The sequence below is a fragment of the Dendrobates tinctorius genome, unplaced genomic scaffold (assembly GCF_039654945.1).
Source record: "Dendrobates tinctorius isolate UK_male_01 unplaced genomic scaffold, ASM3965494v1 ptg000060l, whole genome shotgun sequence".
Lineage (NCBI taxonomy): Eukaryota > Metazoa > Chordata > Amphibia > Anura > Dendrobatidae > Dendrobates > Dendrobates tinctorius.
The window spans coordinates 18,400,436-18,412,930 of record NW_027361728.1 but is presented as its reverse complement, the minus strand read 5'-3'; positions in this window follow the sequence as shown (position 1 = coordinate 18,412,930).

Sequence of the window (12,495 nt, the reverse complement as noted above, 5' to 3'; positions counted from 1 at the left end):
GCTGCGTGAGTACGCCTCCTCCCCATCATCATTATTGACTTGAGCAAGGTAGTTCAGTACCCCTGTGTCAACATTGGTACGGGTAACTTGGGTAGGGATCTGGCGCCTTCTTCTTCCTCACTGGGATGGTCCAGCAGGCTGTGGGGAGCCCCGGATCTGGGCAGTTGGCCTGCTGATGATGTTGCCCTGCTCCTCCTGTATGGCTGATGGTGCAGCAGCAGACGGTCCTGCTTGTGGATGTGGTCCTGGTGGTGGGGTTTGTGGTGCAGGCACTGGGTTTTCCTGAGAGGAATCTTCACCCATGCTTCTTGGAGGGGGAGAAGATGGTCCAGCCACCTCTTCCCCTACAGACCCAGGATCTATGATGGGCTCGGTATCTGAGGCAGTTTCTCTCTCCGTAAGGTTGGACTGAGTTCTGTTATGAAATAGAACAGAGCCAAAAATAAATCCATTGTTTTGGCCCTGTAAAGTGTCTGTGTAATGTGGTGTGAGGTATCTACTTACGGTCTCAGATCCAGAATTGGAGCGAGGTGGTCATAAGAGATATATTTCCTCTTTATGTGGCCCGCATCACCACTCCTGGCATGCTGCTGACGTTCCCGCCTGTATTGGTCGCGGATGCTGCGCCAGTGTCTCAACACATCTTCCACTGCAATGTGACAGGAAATATTCTCAATTTCACATATTTGCTAGGTCAAATTTGCTACCAGTAGCCTAGGCATGTGGCCTTCTAGGGTGTGCTTTCTACCCATGGTGGCATATATAATTGGGGCATCCAGGCCAGATACACAGGGTCACAATAGTTCAGGTATCAAGTAACTACACTTAATAACTTGGTTGGCTAGGAGGATGATGAGCTTGTGGCCTGGGCCAAATTATGGCAGTGTAAAACCATGGCTCACATAAAAATCTACCCACCTCATGAGGCAAAAAGTCCAAGCACAGGAAGGGGGGGGCTAATTCTAAATGCCTTTTTTGAAGTGAGGTAATTTTAAACAGTTTTCGGGTTGTACTTACTCATTTGCTGCTGCTCCTCACATGGCCGATCACCAAAATCGTGGAACACCTGGCGACATATGCGCCTCCATGACGCCTCCTTTCTTGCCCGGTTGGCATAATGGGCATCACGTTGGTCCCAGATTTCTGGCCGCTCCTGCTCTAGTACAATCAGCATCTCTACATTGAGGAAATATGGCGTCATGATGCTGCAGGACTCCGTGGAGGCGTACTTCCTGGATGTCTGGAGCACTTCCTTTGAGCTAATTAGCATGTCTAAGCTTCCTGATGATGGATTGGCCCATTTCCTGTCACCTGCCAAAAGACCTGCGTATGTCTCGCAAGTCACACGTGTGGTCCATGTGCAATCCGTATTTTTTGCGCCCCCATAGACTTGCATTGGCGTACTGCGGGTGTAGTATGCTGACAATCACAGCATGCTGTGATTGGCACGGACAGTACAATATGGACGAGAAATATACGGCTGTTGGGAGCTACCCCATAGAGAATCATTTGTCCGTGTGTAATGCGTGCTTTTAATGCCTCTCACTCGTCCGTATTCCTCTCTAGTGTGTCCCCGGCCTAAGGCAGCGACAACAACAGATCTGGAAGGAAGAACAGGAACATGAAGCACCATGGCAAGACAAGCCACTGAATGGGATTTACCATCGATAGATAATGGAGATGGCTGACATGGTTAAATCCTACCACAGGCTGGAGAAAGCTGGACTCTGAAACAGCAGAGAGGCACTAATCATAGCTGCACAAGAGCAAGCACTAAGAACCAGATCCATAGAAGCAAGAATATACCACACAATAGCCAAGGTGCAGACTATACAAAGAAACCTCAGAAACAGTCCAACAGATAGTGGCAGGATACAAAATGCAATCAGGAACAGCATATACCGAACGCCACAACCAAGTAGCGGGAATTGTATACAGGAACATCTGCACAGCATATGGGCTAAACCCCCCTAAGTCCAGGTGGGAGACCCCAGAGAGAGTGATGGAGAATGAAAGGGCTAAAATCCTGTGGGACTTCAGGATCCAGACGGATAAGCAGGTGTTGGCTAACCAACCAGACATTGTGATAGTAGACAAGGATCAGAGGACAGCAATGATAATAGATGTGGCAGTGCCAAGTGACCACAACATCAGAAAGAAGGAATATGAGAAGCTGGAGAAATACCAGGGCCTCAAAAGGAGAACTGGAGAAGATGTGGAAGATGAAGGCAACAGTGAATCCAGTGGTGATAGGAGCACTTGGAGCAGTGACCTCTAAGCTGGGAAAATGGCTACAACAGACCTCAGGAGCAACATCTGAACTCTCTGTCCCGAAAAGCTCAATGCTGGGAAGAACTGAGATCCTGCGCAGAACCCTCAAACTCCCAGGCCTCTGGTAGAGGACCCGAGAATGAGAAAAGACAAAAAAGACCACTCCCATATATTTTATGAATATGTATATAAATAAACTCATGAGCAAACTTTGCCCCTGAGGAAGCCAATACATTTGTGGCAATACACGTGAGGTTATTTCCCCTTTCTCTCCCACGTCTGTTATACAGGTTTTTCTCATGCCTTTTTTCCTGGCCTAGTATTTACTGTGCTGGCAGCCCATAATAGAGCTGTAATCTGCCCTATCTCATCATCAAATGATACAGGATAGAAATTATGTATATAATAATTTACATGCATATATCTGGCATATATTATCACTATCAGGATGAAACAGTCAAAGTGAGGCAATAAGATAAATGTGCTCTGATAAAGTTGCTCTTGGAGGACATTCTGGTACCATTCTTTATTCATGGCTGTGTTTTTAGGCAAGGCTGAGAGAGAGCCCATTCCCTTGGCTGAGAAGCAACCCCACACATGAATGGTTACAGGATGCTTGACAGTTGGCATGAGACAAGACTGGTGGTAGCGCTCACCAGGTCTTCTCCGAATAACCCATTTTCCAGATGTCCCAGACAATCGAAAAGGGGATTCATCAGAGAAAATGACTTTAGCCCAGTCCTCAGCAGTCCACTCCCTGTACCTCTTGCAGAATATCAGTCTGTCCATGATGTTTTTCCTGGAGAGAAGTGGCTTCTTTGCTGCCCTCCTTGAGACCAGGCCTTGATCCAAGAGTCTCCGCCTCACAGTGCGTGCAGATGCACTCACACCTGCCTACTGCCATTCCTGAGCAAGCTCTGCACTGCTGGTAGCCCGATCCGCAGCTGAAACACTTTTAAGAGACGGTCCTGGCGCTTTCTGGTCTTTCTTGGGCACCCTGGAGCCTTTTTGGCAACAAGGGAACCTCTCTCCTTGAAGTTCTTGATGATGCGATAGATTGTTGACTGAGGTGCAATCTTTCTAGCTGCGATACTCTTCCCTGTTAGGCCATTTTTGTGCAGTGCAATGATGACTGCACGTGTTTCTTTAGAGATAACCATGGTTAACAGAAGAGAAACAATGATGCCAAGCACCAGCCTCCTTTTAAAGTGTCCAGTGGTGTCATTCTTACTTAATCATGACAGATTGATCTCCAGCCCTGTCCTCATCAACACCCACACCTGTGTTATTGGAGCAATCACTGAAACGATGATAGCTGGTCCTTTTAAGGCAGGGCTGCAATGATATTGAAATGTGTTTTGGGTGATAAAGTTAATTTTCTAGCCAAATATTGAGTTTGCAAGTAATTGCTGTTAAGCTGAACACTCTTTATAACATTCTGGAGTATATGCAAATTGCCATTAGAAAAAATGAAGCAGTAGACTTTGCAAAAATTAATATTTGTGTCATTCTCTAAACTTTTGGCCATGACTGTATAGGATTGCTAATGGATAGGCATCTTATAGACGCCTGTCCCTTACTAATCCGTGTGCTTGATGTCACTGGACAATACAAAGGTAACATCAACTTCACAAATGTGAACCCCACTTGCCACCACCACTGAGCAAGTGGGAAGAGCCGAGCAAAGCACCAGAATTGGCCCATCTAACAGATGTCCCTTTCCTGGGCAGCTGCGGCCTTCTCTTTTTAGGCTGGAAGGTCAGCATCCATGGCTGGTTGTCAAAAATGGAGGGGGGACCCCATGCCATTTTTTGAAATTATTATTTAAATAATTTAAAAAAGCAACATGGGAACATTTCTATTCTTGATAACCAACCTTGCTAAAGCTGACAGCTGAGGGTTGAAGCCCATAGCTGTCAGTTTTGGCTGGCTGGTTATCAAAAATATAGAGGAACCCACACTGCCTTTTTTAACTATTTATTTAGAGCACATGGGACGTCTGATGAATACTCCCATCAGCTGCACCTGCTCTTACTATTATTATCGGCAGCAGGCATTTGCTGATGGAAGTACTAGTCTCATCTTCTGACACCAGTGTCCAGAGGTAAACTTTTTATCTCCAATCAGAGCTGCGGGTTCACGCTGACATTTGACAGTGTGTGAACAGCGGCTCTCCGACCAGCGGTAATGATTTCACCACCTATCAGAGGCAGCGTTTGCCGCGCTGTCATGCACATGACAGCATGGCAAACTCTGGATGTTCTGGCCCCCATTCAAGTTGGGTTCAGGTTTGGGCTTGGGTACTGTTCTGGTACCTGAACTGAACCTTTTTTTTAACTGTTCCCCAAACCTACCGAACCCGAACATCCAGGGGTTCGCTCATCTCTACTTGTGATGTCTAGACATCCATGAAAGATGCTTAAAACATAACTGTTTTAATTTTTATTAAATAATAATGTACAGCAAGCAATTATAATCTTTCAAATATACTTTATCATTTAAATTCAATTGAAAACCTTTCAAAAGCCTTCTGAAGATGTCCCCTTATGCTGTTTCTGAAGCAAATACATATTCAGTTCCACACACACTGAACATGGTTTTCTAAAAGTGGGGACAAAGCCTACATAGCATGCATTCATTGCATGTCAGTGCATCAGCAGTTTACCTCAGTTAGGCTGGAGTCACACTAGAAAGGAATACAGACTAGTGCTATGTGAGAAGAAAATCGCATTGCACTTGGACCGCTGTTAATCTATGGGGCAGCTCCCATCATCGTTTTTTTTCTCGACCGTATTATACGTGCCAGTGAAATCGCAGCATGCTGCAGTTTGCACCATATATCGGCCAATGCAAGTCTATGGGTGAGAGAAAAACGAATAACACACGGATCATGCGTATGACTTGCGAGAAATACGCAAGCATTCTCCAGGTGACAGGAAATTGAATCAGGCATTGTCAGGAAGCTTTGTCATGCAAATTTCCCTGGCAACCTCTAGAAAAATCCAGGATCACGCCTCCACGGAGTCCAGCATCATGGCCACGCATATTAACGTGGAGATGCTCATAGTTCTAGTGCAAGAGAGGCCAGAACTGTGGGATCAACGGGATGCACACTATGCAGACCGGACATGTAAGGAGGCAGCATTGAGGAGAATCTGCAGGCAGATGTTCCCCGACTATTAGGAAAGACCTCATGAGGCCCAGCAGCAAATTAGAAAGTACAATCATTAAAAAGTATTTTTACTAAAAGGAACTTGTGTTACCAAACTAAAACAAAATCATCATATATGATATTTTTTGTATAATATGTGGCCTACTTAACACTTGCCAAGTAGCAGGCCACATTACAATGTAAAAGACATTTTGCAATGCAAAAACATTCTTGGAATGTTAAAACTTGTTTTGTGTTACGTTGCAGTGACTGATGTCACAAGCCAGTGATGGTGGCGCAGTTGTAGGGACCAGTACAGGCGGGAGAGAGAGCCAGGAGTCGGGATGCAGCATCCACAAAAAGAAAATACATTTACTTTTAACCGACTCAATTTTCTTGCTCTAGGTCTGGATCTGAGACCATAAGTGCATGCATGACACCACATTTTATACATGCTGTTAGGGTCAAATCTTAATAGGTTTTTTTTCTCTTTTTTAAAAAACAGCACTGAGTTAAACCTTATGGGAAGGGAGGCAGCATGTAACTCCGAGGCCCCTATTGATCCAGTGGGGGAAGGTGAAAAAGTGGCTGGTCCATCTTCTGCACCTTCAAGCTGCACCCAACCACCACCACCACCACATGACACAAATCCAGAGGAGACCAGGGCAACAGTAGCTGCCTAACCTTGTCTCTGGATACCTCTCCCCAGGCTGCAGCCATCACACGCCGTGACTGGCACAGGAGAGAACTACCAACCACAGGCACCAGGAGGCACGTGGACAGTGGGGTGTTGGACTATTTGGCCAGGACTGCAAATGATGATGGGGAGGAAGCTTATGCCCCCAGTCTGGCACGGTACCTCCGTCCAATTCCCTATGAGGTCAGGCTGCGTGCCAGAGGGGCAATCCAGATCCGGATTGATGCCTGCACACTATCCAATAGCCCAACCCGATATTTGCTTTTTTGGAAAGGTGGCAGTTATCTAGCAATAGCCAACTGCAAATGCAGGGACTACCAGAAGTGCAGGCTCAATCAGTTTCTGAGCCACCTCCTCCCCAGATGCCTAGACCTAAGCCACAGCCCACCCCAACCCAACATCAGCCTACACAGGTATTAGTCTGGAGCATAATAAACCTGCCCAATATGGCCACTTGATCAGACCCACTGTTGGAGGCTGGTCTCAACATAGGTATGGTCGACATGGCCATATTGGGGGTTATGAACCAATTGGGCACGCGTCTACCCAGGAGTACCCACCTCCCTACCCATCTTACCACTACTATAATTCCCAACAGGAGCCTCCCATGGTTCAACATCATGCCTCTGCATCTGGCATCACACATGGTGAAATTGAGGTTGCCAAACAAGCAGGGAAAACCACACAAGCAGGCCTCCCACCATCACCACCCCCAAAGCTTGTAGGGTTTTTTTTGCGTGTGTTTTTCTTTGTTGTTTACATTTAATATAGGCCAGCATTGATATGGCCAATATGCCATATGGCAAAAATATTGTATTTTTCAAAAAAAATATTATATTTTTTTAAATAAAAAAGTGTTTTCAATATGAGTCTTTGGTGATGTTATGAAGTGCTAGGTGATGTGTTGATTTACCTATTTCATACATTATTATGCAAACACAACACACACTGCAAACACTAACATTACTTTATTTTTAACAACCAAAAAATCAAAAATCACAACATAGAAACTGCATTGTCTTGCTATGGAGTAGATCCCTCATGTGAAACAAAATAATTTCTAAACACATCCCGCATTTTAGGTCCAGAGGGCTGACGATGTGTATGAATTACAAGTGTATTAGGCCTGACAATAATTGCAAATGCAACTTCATCACCATCATATGAAGAACAGTCATGGATTCTGGTGAAGTTGTGAAGTATCACAAATGCTTTAATCACCTCATTCACATTTCCTTCACTAAGTTGAATGGATGACTGCAGGACCCGCCATTTGGCACAAAGAATGCCAAAGGCACACTCCACCAGTCGTCATGCGTGCAATAGGCGGAAATTAAATATTCTGCGCCGGTGGTCCAGGGCTTGACGTGGATAGGGCCTCATGAGGTTGTGTGTTAGTTAAAAGGCCTCATCTGCAACCATCAAATAAGGCGCCTCTTCCATAGTGGACCCTGGTAGCTGACATGGGGGTGGGATTTCCAAATCATTATTGCGCAGCCGCAAACCCATAATAGGAGAATTGAAGACTCTGGAGTCTCCAATTCTTCCATAGGTCCCAATATCTACAATTACAAACCTGTAGGCACTGTCAACCAGGTCAAACAGCACTACAGAAAAAAACTGTTTATAATTAAAATATTGGGACCCTGAGTTTGACAGCTTACGCACAAGGATGTGCTTCCCATTCAGTGCGCCAATACAGTTGGGAAACTGGCACGTTTCCTCAAACCCACGGGCTATACACAGCCAGAGTTCCATTTTTGGCTGAGCCATGACCGATTGATGTAGTCAAGACCATATTTCAGAGCACGTAGAATGAATAATGCCTGAGATGGTGGATTTGCCAATTGAGAACTCAAGATGCAGTTCCGCATAGGAAAGGCCAGTGGAAAGGAATCTATAAAGGAAGATACAACATTAAACAAAATTAAAATGCATGCCACCATAAACCAGTTTCGTCCTTCCTAAAATTTTTGGGCAATAGCTAAGAAGCCCTGCCTTGAAAAAAGTAAACTACATGCAATGCCTTTGGTCGTATTAAAAGCAGCATATAATGTCAAAGGACAAATGTTGGAGTAAAAATAATGAAACAACATGGAGCAAAAAATGGAAGGGATGAGTGCATTAAATTAAAAAAAGGAGAATACATCATCAACATAGAGGATGAATACATACTGTAATGTAAGTAAAAGGTGCTCCTCTGCAGAAATACACTTGCGCATCTTGGTGTCCTTAAAGGTGATCCCAGGGCGCACAATCTCCATGAGAATGTCAAATGTGGGCAGGCTCATCTGACAATACTGGTAGAACTTGTAAGGATGGCTATGTAGAGAAGCATACAGTGGAAATGGCCTTTAGTCAGCTGTCACCTCAAAAGCGGATGTACCCACATTCGTCTCTGCCTCCTCGGATCCACAATCACTGAATATGGCTCCCCAAAACATCAGGACAAAACCCAATGGAAAAGAACCCGCTCAGCTGTGTTGGAAGTAAGCCTGTCTGACAAGTTTGACACAAAGCAGAAATACCACAACACAAGCACGGACTCTAATGCAAGGATTGGAGGCTGTCACCTGTTGTTGAGCCAATAAATAGGGTTGCTGATTGTGATTTTAATTAATTTCAGGCCAAGAAACCTTTATATGTCCATTTTGCAAGGCTGCTATAAAATCACGCCATACGAATGCCATACGGATGTCACATGGATACTTAGATGCATCCTTGCATTGCAAACAGATTACATACGGATCACTGTTCAGGGAACATTTGTGCGATTCTTGGCCGTCAAAATCAGACCGATTATTTATACTTTAAGTGTGACTCCAGCCTTACACAGTGCACAGTGTTTGAGTTCTGTCCGCTGTTAGTTGTCCACACACAGCTCCTCTGCTTTACAGATGGTTGCTGTGTATATTTGAAAGATTATTAAAAATGCTTGCACTACTTTATTAGCATCAGGTAACCCTTCAGGTTATGCCCGGCCAGTGGGTCCATACCCACCAACATCACACAGACAACTTCTAGAAGGTTTTTGAAAGGTTTTCTTTCGGTTTTTGGTATATTTGAAAGATTATTAACCCCTATCCGACAATATAATCTTGTTGTCCCTATCCGACATTTGGTGGCGTAATAGTATGCACATGTCGGACTCCCTCTGTTTGGCGCGGACTCCGGCGCTGAGCACATTTCCGGGCACATGACAGCTGATATGTACAACTAACATGTGCCCACAACAGTCTCGGGTGGTATCACAATCCATCTGTGGCTGATAACTAGTTAAATGCCGCTGTCAATTTGACAACGGAATTAAACTATTAAACTTGCGCTTACAGGAAGCACGTCACTAATCCCGCCCATCGATGACCCCGTCACATGATCGCGGGTCACTGATGGGTCGGCATGACAACTAGAGGTCTGCAGCTGACTTCTGTGGTTGTCAATTCCAGATTGCTGTGAGCTCTGCCCTGTGGTCGGCGCTCATAACAGGTGAGCATTTCTGCTTCATACAGGCAATCTGATCATCGCCTGTGTGTAGCAGAGACGACGGAAATACTGAAACTTTTAGTCATGGGGACTATTGAAGCATGCAAAAAGTAAAGAAAATTTTTTAAAAACGTAAAAGAATAAAAGTTCAAGTCACCCCTATTTCACCCCATTCAAAATAAAACAATTAAAAAAAATCAAGTATACACATATTTGGTATCACCGTGTTCAGAATCACCCGATCTATCAATATAAAAAAAGAATTAACCTGATCACTTAACAGTGTAACAAAAAAAATTCAAAACACCAGAATTACATTTTTTTGGTTGCCACTACTGGTGAGAGAGTATACTCATTACTCAAGATTTCCCGAGCATGCTCGGGTGATCTCCGAGTATTCAGATGTGCTTGGAGATTTAGTTTCTGTCGCTGTAGCTGCATGATTTGCGGCTGCTAGACAGCCTGAATACATATGGGCATTTCCTAACGAACAGGCAATCCCCACATGTATTCAGGCTGGCTAGCAGCCGCAAATTATGCAGCTATGGTGACACAACCTAAATTTCTGAGTACATCCAAAAACTTGGAGATCACCCGAGCATGCTGGGGAAATCTCGAGTAACGAGTATACCTGCTCATCACTAGTTGCCACTACATTGCAATAAAATGCAATAGCGGATGATGAAAAGATTGTATCTATACCAAAATTGTCAATATCATTATCAATAAAAACTTCAGCTTGGCGCAAAAAATTAACCCTCACCCAACCCCAGATCACGAAAAGTGGAGACACTATGGGTCTTGGAAAATGGCGCCATTTTTTTAAAACAAATTTTTGATTTTTTTCACTTAAGTAAAAAAGAACCTATACATGTTTGATGTCTGTGAACTCATAATGACCTGGAGAATCATAATGCCAGGTCAGTTTTAGCATTTAGTGAATATGGTAAAAAAAGAAACAACTGTGCAAATTGCACTTTTATTTCGCAATTTCACCACACTTGGAATTTTTTTTCCCCTTTTTCCAGTACATGATATGTTAAAACCAATGGTGATGTTCAAAAGTACAACTTGTCCTGCAAAAAGCAAGCCCTAATATGGCCATACTGACTAAAAAATAAAAATATTATGGCTCTGGGAAGAAGGGGAGCAAAATATGAAAATGCAAAAACCTTTAACCCTGGGAGTTAAGGGGTAAAATCACTGGCTCTACATTATTATTGAATACAAATTAAAATGATAGTTACTCTTTAAAATAAAGTCTGGAGGAAAACAGTAAGCCTTTAACTTAACTGGCTGAGGAAGTCCAAATCGAACAAAAAGTGTATTTAGCAGGACTTAGAATAAGTGAGTATTTTATTGTTAAAAAGTTTCTAAAAGTGTACAAAAAATAAACCAGGAAAAGGCCTTAAATGGGGGGTAAAGATTTTATGTAAATGATGGAGCAGCATCTTCTTCTCGTTTTATGCCTTTTTTCTTGCTTTTTACCTTTGAGTAACTTTTTAACAATAAAATACTTATTCTACATCCTGTTGGATCCACTTTTTATTCCAATTGGACTTCCTCAACCAGTGGTACCCAAGCCTCAGTATTTTCCATCAGATATTATTTTAAGTACATATAGTAGTAAATGCTTACTGTCTCTTTATTTTACACTTAAGGAACTGTTATTTGTGACTACAGTTGACTACAATTGAGGTACAATGCCCATAGGGTCTGAGGTGGTCTAAGAAACCTCCTGTCTTATCATTGCTTCTGCATTTCTTTGCCTCCGTATGTAGTTTTTCCTCCCTCAGATTGCATGCGATGTAGAACACAACCCATTTAACAACTCACCTGACTGATAAAGGGAATCTCATAAAATTTTGGATTTAGAGTTTAATTAAAGCATAAAATAAATAATATATATATATATAATAAAAACAATGTAAGAAAAGTACAACATTGATGTACAAAATACTCTACAGCTCTATTACATTTCGTAAGGCAATTGAACCATGCGTACTAAAATATTTACATGGCATGTTTCTTTAAGTTTGTCTATTCTTTCTCTGCCACCTGCTGTCTTGGCTTTAGTTTCGGAGGATTTTCTAATGTACATTTCCATGACATACTTCATTTGATGACAATTGACATCCAGACGGTGTCTCTAAATTAAATTCTCTAGTAAAGTTCTCCTTGTGTGTGCAACCTAAGCCAGGCAATTCACATGTAGATATTTTATTTCTACGGTTACATCACACCATCCAGTTTGGAGTTTCACCGTAGAAAACACTATTCTGCATAATTTGGATGCAGGAATGTCTTCTAAATTTACCTGTGCATAAAAATGACATCGGCAACGCTTCCTGCTCCATCAATCAGTGGGACCTAACAACAGCTCCGCTTGAAAGCAAAGGTGAAACCAAATCCGAAAATTGCAGAGAAGCAGAGAAGGAGTCAGCTAACCGAGGGCTCCTGTTGAAACCCCATCTTAAGTCTAGAATTTCTGGTACGTTTTCATGTTTTGATCAGCTGATTTCCACTGAACCTTATGGTTGGCTCTGTGGTTTACAGACTAAGTAATGATGTAACCAGAGTGTGTGGGAACCAGAATGGTGTGACAGATACCATTTTCTTCAGTCATTTACTAGACGTGAATTCTAATTCTGCAAACTTACCTGGTTCTGCTACCGGCTATCAAGAAATTCAAACTTTTGCAGATACAGAGTATCTAGCATTGCTCTTAAAGTTCCAGCTAGCTACCAAAGAAAATAAATAAATAAAATACAGTAGCACTGGAAATAATAACTAGATCAAGATATCATTAGCTAATTGATAAGCATATAATCATTTGTAACAGATTATAAATCTGAATACTGTTTTAAGCATGACAGATGGAGCAAGATAGAGT